Here is a 9,980-nt window from a genome sequence, read left to right on the forward strand (position 1 = left end):
AAGTCTGAAACGAGAAGAATGTGTTTTAGAAAGGGCTATCGAAGACGAAACTTATATAGGAGAACCCTTTCCAGAGGACACACTTGAACCATTAGAATGGACACACATTCTAGCAACCCTAGATGTTTGTGCAATTCCGGATGGTCCCACAACGAAATTTTGCGACAAGGACGGGTACGACGTGGTTTCGTACTTCATGTTGAGAATGATACTCGAAAAAGAAACTGAAAAGAACGATACACTGGAAAAAGAAAATGAAGAAGAGGTGTTTCACGACATTCCCGATCATCCAGAGTGGGGAAATGAAGCAGACAACGAGTCAACAGACAATTCAAGCGGAAACGAAGAAACTATAATGGATGTCCAATTTTATGATTTTTCGAACCAAACTAAACAACGCCAGAAACGCTATAGAGCAAAGAGAAAAACAAAGGGGGTTAGAACCAATCCGATGCCTAGAATAAGAGGAAAAAATCAATTCCTAATGCTAGTAAAAGCGGAAGATTGTGTTAAGGACAAGATTTCTGGAAGAATGAGAGGCAATGATCAAAAGAGCTTACGAAAAGACAAAAGAGGCTCAAGAAATCAAGCTCAAAGGAATGGAACGAAAACTGAAACAGAAAAATCAGAAAGGAACAAGCACAATAGAGAACACACGGAGTCCAAGTTAGAACGTAGAAACAAGTACAGAGAGCTCAAGAAAAATCTGAAAGAAGTTTGGACGATAGAATTTGAGAGTGGAGAGGACGAAAACGCCAAAATCAAGGAAAACATGGATGTTCCCTCTCACTATAGGAAATTCACAATAGAGGATAGGAAGGTGGTATTAACCCCACCTATTCGAGAGAGAAAGGAGAACGAATCTTATGACGGACCGGAGGATGCAAAAAAAGTTGATTTAGCAGCTCCAGGTGAGCCACCTAGACCGGTGTACATAGCCACAGATGTGTCTCCAGGCGAGGAAGAGAGACTTTTGAGTCTTCTCAGAGAGTATAGGGATGTGTTTGCATGGTCTTATAAGGACTTAAAGGGAGTTGACCCATCGATATGCCAACACACAATCCCACTAAAACAAGACACAAATCCTAGCAGACAGAGACCATACACATATAATGATACGTTTGCTAAGCGAATCAAAGAAGAGATAGATAAGCTAATGGAAGCTGAATTCATATACGAGATTGAACACACCGATTGGGTATCTCCGATTGTGGTAGTACCCAAGAAGAACGGAAAACTCCGAGTGTGTGTCAAATTAAAGAAAGTGAATGCTGCAACAATCAGGGACAATTATCCCTTGCCGATAACTGATCATGTTCTAGAGCGTGTATCAGGGAAAACAACATACTCCTTTCTTGATGGTTTTTCAGGATATAACCAGCTAGCCATAGCACTGGAAGATAAACATAAAATAGCTTTTGCAACGGAGTGGGGAATTCATGCTTATCGGGTTATGCCTTTTGGTCTAACCAATGCTCCCGCAACCTTCCAGAGGCTGATGACGCATGCTTTCAAAGAATACTTAAGGTTGTTTCTATAAATATACATGGATGACTTATGCATACATTCTCTTCTGAGAGATGTGCATCTAGAACACCTAAGAAAAGTATTTGAGAAATGTAGGACATATCGCATTTGTCTCAATCCTGAGAAATGTGTGTTTATGGTCCGACATGGCAGAATTCTGGGACATATTGTCTCACAAAACGGAATATCCACGGATTTAGAGAAGATAAAAGTTATAGTGGATATGCCTAGACCAACCAATGCGAAACAAGTACAGAGCTTTATGGGACATTGCGGATATTATAGACGATTCATTTACATGTACGCTATAATAGGCCAACCACTTTACAGGCTAATAGTGAACTTTGAATGGACAGAGGAGTGTGAGGAATCGTTCAAGAAATTGAAAGAGGCACTCATTACTGCTCCAGTCTTGAAATCACCAGATTGGGAGAAGATATTCCATGTGCATATAGATGCTTCGGCATATGCAATAGGATGCATTCTGGCTCAGCCAGAAGATGGAAACATGGATTTTCCTATCTGTTACGCCAGTCGACAGCTCAACAATGCAGAGAAGAATTACACCACAACAGAGCGAGAAGGATTAGGAATGATATATGCTGTGAAGAAATTTCGGCATTATCTTCTAGCCAACAAGTTTGTGTTTTTTACGGATCACCAAGCCTTGCTCTACCTAGTGAATAAACCATGCAATACCGGGAGAATAGTGAGATGGTTCATTATCTTACGGAATTCGACTTCACGGTAGTAGTAAAGAAAGGAAAAACACATCTTAGAGCTGATCATCTTTTGCGATTGACGAATGGAGAAGACCCTATAGGAGTAGATGACGACATGCCAGATGCGTACTTGTTCAACATAGAAATGATACCGAAGTGGTCTCAAAATGTCGTTAGACTATTAACCTATGGAGGAGAGTTTGATAAAGAGAATACAACCAGAAACATATTGCTATTCAGCAATCCAAGAATCTTCAATTGGTTGCAGGAAGGTTGTATCAATTGGGAAATGATCATGTTTTACGACTATGCATCAATCCTGAGGAATATAATATATCTGCGCGAAGCACATGTTCAGGAATGTGCATTTCATTGTTCAAGAAGGAACACATATAGGAATTTGTTACAATTGGGAGTCTATTGGCCAGGAATGAAAGAAAGCGTACATGAATATGTCACTGTATGTATTGTATGTTCCTCAAAACTGCCAGCAGAGTATTCGACATTATATCAGATAATGATCGCTCCAGAATGGAGTCAGTATATTGTTGAATATCTCACAAATAGAACTTTCCCAGAAGGAACGTCAAAAGCTCGTCAGAAATCTGTAGAGACAGAAGCTAGAGATTACGCTTTAATAGGAGATCAACTCTATAAGAGAGGTAAAGACAACCAGCTTAGGATTTGCGCATCAGAGTCTGAGTATGTGATAATCCTAGAGCAAGCTCATGGAGGAGTAGGTGGAGGCCATTTCTCAGGTGATAAGACAGCAAAACTTGTCTTAGCCGCAGGAATATGGTGGCCAACATTACATATGGACGCTGAGGAATACGTTAAACGGTGCGATGGACTGTCAGCGGACCAAAGTACCACTTAAAAGAGATGATATGCCGCTTAGACCAATGATGGGGGCAAGAGCTTTTGCAAAATGGGGGATTGATTATGTCGGACCCATTTCACCTCCTGCATATAAGACTCATGCACAATACATCGTTGTGGCTACAGACTATCTAACAAAGTGGGTCGAAGCAAAGGCAACTCAAAAAGTGGATGCCAAGACCACGGTACAATTTCTATATGAATACGTCTTTGTACGATATGGATTGCCAATAGAAATTGTGAGTGATCGAGGCACACATTTTATAAATGAAGTGATAGAGATCCTTCTAGATGAATTCATGGTAATCCATAGGAAATCAACCCCGTATCATCCACAAGCAAACGGACAAGCTGAAGCAACAAACAAAACCATATGCACGGTCCTTACGAAGATTGTATCTGAGTCGAGAGCTGACTGGGACCAAAAGTTGCATTCAACATTATGGGCATATAGGGTAGCATATAAAACATCAATAGGAACGACCCCATATAACATGGTTTTTGGGCTAAATGCTATCTTACCAATAGAATTCTTGATTTCAACCTTAAGGGTGGCTAAGGATCTAGAGTGGACAGGGCACGAGCTTTCTGATAGAATAGATGACCTGGAAAAGCTAGATGAGCTTCGCCTAAAAGCAGTAGCTTCTATCTACGCTCAAAAAAGGCGACAAAAAGAATTTTTTGATCAGCATGTGCGGACTAAAGAGTTTAAGGTTGGGGACTATGTCCTAATTTACACTCTGAAACAGCATGCTAAGAAGCTTAAAAAGCGAGGGATGGGACCTCTGGTGATTAAAGATCTATCACCAAGTGGAGCCGTCAAGCTTGCTGCATTAGACGGAGGAGAAATGCCCAATTGGATTAGTGGATGCAGAGTGAAAAAGTATCTTTTGCCGCTAACCCAAGACATGCTTCTCAAAATACATCAAGAAAAGCTGCGTGTCCAGAAAAAGAAAATGATTTTGGAGGAAGCGCACGAGGCGAAGGAAAGAATGGAGAAAAGAAAACTACTGCGTCAGAAACAACGCAATGAAGGAGCAATACGAATAAACGCAGTCAGTATAACAGAAATGGATAATGACAAAGAGAACCCATCATTGAATGCAAAGTAGGAACCAACCAAATCAAAGCCAGAGCACTATTGGATTCAGGAGCTCAAACTAACCTATTTTCACTCAGTTTGTATAGACAATTGACAAATGACACTAAACTACAAACTGCCAAGCAAGAGTTAAAGAGTTACTCTGAGAATTCAATCAAAACTGTCGGATGCACAGTTTTACATATACAGATTAACCAGTATGTGTATCCTCATATGTTTTACGTGGTTGAAGACCAAGCTAGACAACATCCATTATTGCTAGGACAACCATGGCAGAAGCAATACAATGCAATGATTGACTGGAGTTCTGAATCAGTGCTTATCAAATACGAAGGTGAAAGTCAATCAGTTAAGTTCACCAAAGGAGCAGAGCCAACTACAAAGGAAGAATCCACGAACAAGGGCAAACAACAACCGGAGAAAAAGAAGAAGCAATGGCAACCAAAAGTTTCTACACAACTGGATTGCTCTTTGACGAGGAACTCTCAACATTGGATAAGGAAGACAAGCAATAATATAACAACTCAACCTTGGAAAAAAAAGGAATCAAAGTTGATATGGAGACCAAAAAAGGTGGTGCCAGAGAAAACAAAGGTGGAAAACAGAGTCTTCAATACCAGACAACAGAGTGATTCCAGACAATCAAGGACAGTGAAACAGATATGGATTCCAAAGAAATTCATGACGGCACAAAGCCATAGCAAGCAAATTTGGATCCCAAAGATTTGTAAACAGGAACTCCCTTCAGTACAATCAACAGAAACTCCTAGGTATTTCAAGGCGAGGAAATCAACACAAAAAACAAAGCAGGTTTGGGTCGCAAAGAGTTTGTGGCAAGCACAAGCAAAGCGAAAGCAGATTTGGATTGTAAAAAAGAACAACAAGGTAAAGAAGAATCCATCTACTGATTCTACTACCGAAGTGCCAAAACCAACCCGAAACCCGACCAACAATCTTTCAATCAAACAAAGAGCAGCTTTATTGGAAAGGATGTTGTATCGTCGCTCTACAATTGCATTTGGAACTTATGACCAAAACAACTACAATACTTCGCCCACAGACACTTCATAGTCGTCCGGGAGGACTCAGACTAGGAGGGGGGGAGGTATACAGGTATACAGGAGCTACAGAGCAGCTACAAGCGAAAAATAACAAAAAAAAAACAAAAATTATATTACAAGGGCAGTGTCTTACATGATTTTGCAATTTTTATGTTTGATTGCGGATATTGATAATATTTATGCCCTTATATACCTTGTGTTGCAACAAGAAGAGATCAAATGATGAATTTGGGTCTCTAGACATGTAAATATCACTAAATAAGAGTGTGTTTGGAGCTAAAAAGTGGAAAAAAGTGGTAATCCAAGTCCAGAAATCACAAATAAGTGTATATTCATATACACAGGGTTACCAGCTATTTATTGTGTATGTTTGGAATTTTTTGGCTTCAATTTGCTATTTTTCTTTATTTTTTACGATTTTTTTTATAAAAGTAAAAGAAAAATAAAAAAGTAGGTGAAACGAGATCAGAAAAAAGAAAAGAATAGATGGTGATGATCCTAATGACAAGGGCAACCCATGGTAAAAATTGAGTACAATTCGGGAAAAGTTGCGGGAAGCCCGAAATGACAGAATTTTGGCAAAGTGGACAGATTTCTCAGAAACAGGTCAAACGGAGTCAAAATTGAGAAATTTCAAATCCTAAAGTGCATTTCACGACGAGATAGGAGCACATGTCAAATTTGGTAACAAGTGATCCGAGAAGCCCGAAGTTAAGTATTTTTCACATCACTTTCAAGCTCATTTCCACTATTACCTTCTTGGAGAGAGCAAAGAGCACACAGGAGCATCCGACCTTCTACCGCCTTCTACGACTGCTACGAGAGCTCAGAGGACACCAGACATGAGAGGTAGACTCGTTGCCATAAGCTTTTGATGCTTATCGTTAACTTTTGTCGCGAAAACTGACCAAAACCAAGAAACAAGAGCAGACAGGGAATGGGGAAGAACGCTAGGTAGGGGCACAACCGCCTAACCAAACCTTGCAAGAACTTAGAGGTGGGTTACCCTAGCATAGAATATGGGTTTCTAACACTCAAAGCTCGAGAAAGAATGACTTGAAAAACCCTAGGTCAACAGAGCCTGCAAGAGGCAAACAGAAAAAAGTTATCGAAACGACACAAAACTTCTCAGGAAGCTTAACAACATCGAGGGCAATGTAACCATGGAGTATCTCCGGGTTTGGATCACCAAAAGTAGGTCGGAACAACCGATTCGGCTGCGGACACACAAAGCGTCATTTTGGCATAACGGCTAAAATTGACGACCAAATGACATGAAACTTCACAAGCAACTTCAAATATACATGGATGACTTATGTTTGCAAGCAAAACCCAAAAGAAAGCTGATTCACTTACCGATGGTGAAAAAGACGCTTTCGGGCAACCAAATGGAGAAAGATGGAGAACGGGGAGCCAAAGTCAAGTTCAACCAAATAGGTGGCTTCACAACATATCCAATGAGCTGGAAATGCAACTCTCGAGAAGAAAAGTTGAAGAAATTCAACTCCAAGGCAAAAAGACGACTTCGGAGACTGAAATGCCTATGAGGGGGCTTTTTAGCTAAACTGATGACTTTTTAAGTTGAAAACCAGTTAGCAGGGCTTAGGGCACTAGCACAAAGCATTCTTTGCACAAAAAGACCAACATTTCAAGAAAAGACATCATACGCGTATGATGTCTCACAATATGATTTTCACATCCATTTCAAAATTTGAGTGCATAGCCTCATTCCACATGATAATCACATCCTATGAACCAAGTATCATGAGAATTGGAGTTAGAAAACCCAAGGAAAACCAAAAAGACGCAAAGTAGGCCATAAAATTGATTTTTGGTCCTAATTTTGTCAAAATAACCCAAACTCATTGAAACTTTGTAGGATTTTTGATTAACACATCTACAAGCTATCTGTAACCAAAAAGCACCATTTTGACACAAAAGACATCATACGCGTATGATGTCTATTTGCACTTACAGAGCCAAAACTGCTCATTTGTCATCATACATCCATTATATATATCTAATACATGCTACATATGAAATTTGGAACCATTTGGTCAAGTGGATCACCCCATTAGTCCAATTGAGGGAAAATCCTTCATCCAAAGCCTATTTTAGCCCAAATCCAACATACTCAAGTCCAAACCAAGATTTGAGTAGGGACAGTCCTTCACTAGTACATGGGGAGTCCACAGAACCAATCCCATGAAAAATTGATGAAAAAGACATCATACGCGTATGATGTCTCGAGAGCCATTTTTAGCCCAAAATCTATCCAAACTTCATAAATCCACTGAATAAGACTATCTAAAGCCAAATCCAAGCTTATAGAGAAATTTGGTCCAAAAATACACTAAAAGACATCATACGCGTATGATGTCTCACTATGTGATTTTGCCACCTCAGGGCTTCAACCACCAAACAAAAGTGATCTACATGCCATTTGAAAGTGAACCACCAAGTTTTATCCAATTTGGATCATAAAATCCAATTCCCTTTCAAAATTTTGCCAAGAGCCTGAACTGGACTAAATTGGCCAAAACTTGACCAAATGGTATCCAAACTCAAATTCAAGCATATGATACTTATGTATACACTATCAGCTACAAGCACAACCAATATGAAGTCATTTTGACACAAAAGACATTATACGCGCATGATGTCTCCAGCATGATTTTGAGCCCAGTTTGCATATTTTTTTACCTACCCTGCATCCTTAGGCCCTGAATAGCTCATGTTTCAATTTTAAAGTCATTTGGATAGTTAAAAGCTTCATTTCGGCTTTCAGTACTAAAAAGACGCTAACTTCTGAAATTGGAGTTACAGGATCCATGGATTCCGCCAAGTCATCAGCAACAAAGAGAAAAAGACCGACAATCAAAGATGCTCTTGCAGAAGCAGAACCCTTTGACATTCCAGCAGAAACCCTCAAGCCAACCAAAACTTGGGTGGAGGAAGCAGTATTGGAGAAAGAGGGAATAAAGATCTACCAGGGGACTTTCAGAGATCCTCAAGGGCAAGCGGTGGATATACCGATGATCCCACAAGAATTGGTGGATTATAGCAGGTCAGATAACATCAGCAGGTACCTGGAAAGGGCAGACTTGCACAGATTCTTCACCTTGAGACCATCAGGTGTAGATACAAGAAGAGTGTATGAGTTGGCAACCTCCATTCAGAAGGATGGGAAAGCCACATTGACAGCAATAGATGGAGAGAAAGTAGAGGTACAGATCACTCCACAGCTCATTGCAGATGCATTGAAGCTGCACAACAAAGGGAGCTCTGTCAGGGAAAGAAGGGAGGCTATAGAGGTTTATGGGTCCAAGAAACAGAATGCAACCTATGGAGATATGGCAGACCAAAGAGCGGCAACCCTTTGCCGACTATACAACCAGTTTCTCCATATTTGCAGTAAAAGACCGCAAAAGTATACGACACCACCCCACGCCATTGCAACTACCATCACATGGGCATTGAAGAGCAATATGCCAAAAGAGGTGAATTATGCTCAACACATCCACGAGCAAGTAATTGCCATGCACAACGAGAAGCCAAAGTATATAGGAGGAGCTGAAGTTCTGACAAGAATAGCTTATGAAGCTATTGGAGCCAGAGATCAATGGCCAAAGGTTCCCTCCCAGAATGAGTGGCTTAGAGAAGCCGATGAGGAGGAAGAACAGCCTGAAGTATCCAAGAGGGCGTCCACAAGAGCACGCAGGAAACTAGAAATAGTTTCAGAACCTGAAGAGGATGTGGATGAGCCACTTATGAAGAAAGCAAAGAAGAAGGTTGCTCCCAAGCAAACCAAAAGTCAGAAAGCGGCAAGAATGGAAAGACTGGTGGAGCAGTTTAGAGCGGAAAGAGCTCTAAAGGGGGACTTTGAAGAAAAGTGGGTGCCAGACCCCACTAAAGTCGGAACTAGCTCAGCCAGGCCACATGTTGATCAATATGATCAATATATTAGAGCTTATAAGGAGTCAGAGGCTATACTGGAGCAGCAACCTGTCGAGCCATACACTAAAGAGAAAGTACAGCTTTTAAAAGCTGAGCTGAAAAAGAACGACAAGGGGAAGAAGAAAGTAGATGAGTCTACTGAACCTCAAGAGAAAGACGGGCAAGCAAACAAAGGGAAAGCCAAGATGACTGAGGACAATCAGCCCTCCTTTACTGATGTACCAAGCCCAAAGAAGACGGAAATCATTGTGGAAGAGACCACAGTAGAGATGGACACGGCTGGTATGGAAAAGCCGGAGGCCGGGACCAAGGAAAAGGAGATAGATCCAATTCAGCAAAAGAAAAACTATTATGAGGATCTGGTAGCGATAGGGTACACTGAAGAAGAGGCCCTTGAGGCAGTTTATGGGATCACCCTACAAAAACAAGATGATCGGAGAGGGACAGAGGAAAAAACAAAGAGTACAAAAGAAAGTGAAGAGAAACTGGACGAACAGAACGTACTAGAAGAGCCGAAGCCAGTGGAGGTGGTGGCAGAAAGAGCTTTAGAGTTGACAGATGAAGATGAAAAAGACATGCACATGGTGCATGAACTGCTAGGCAAGATCATGGAAAGATCCAGGGCAAAGTAAGTAGAGATTGAGACAGCCAAACAAAGGGAAGCAGAGTTGCAGAGGAAATTAGAGAATGCTATGACTGAATCTGAAAGTCATAAAGCATCACTCTATGACA

Source organism: Adiantum capillus-veneris, chromosome 5 (assembly GCF_014529385.1).
Source record: "Adiantum capillus-veneris isolate H3 chromosome 5, ASM1452938v2, whole genome shotgun sequence".
Classification (NCBI taxonomy): domain Eukaryota; kingdom Viridiplantae; phylum Streptophyta; class Polypodiopsida; order Polypodiales; family Pteridaceae; genus Adiantum; species Adiantum capillus-veneris.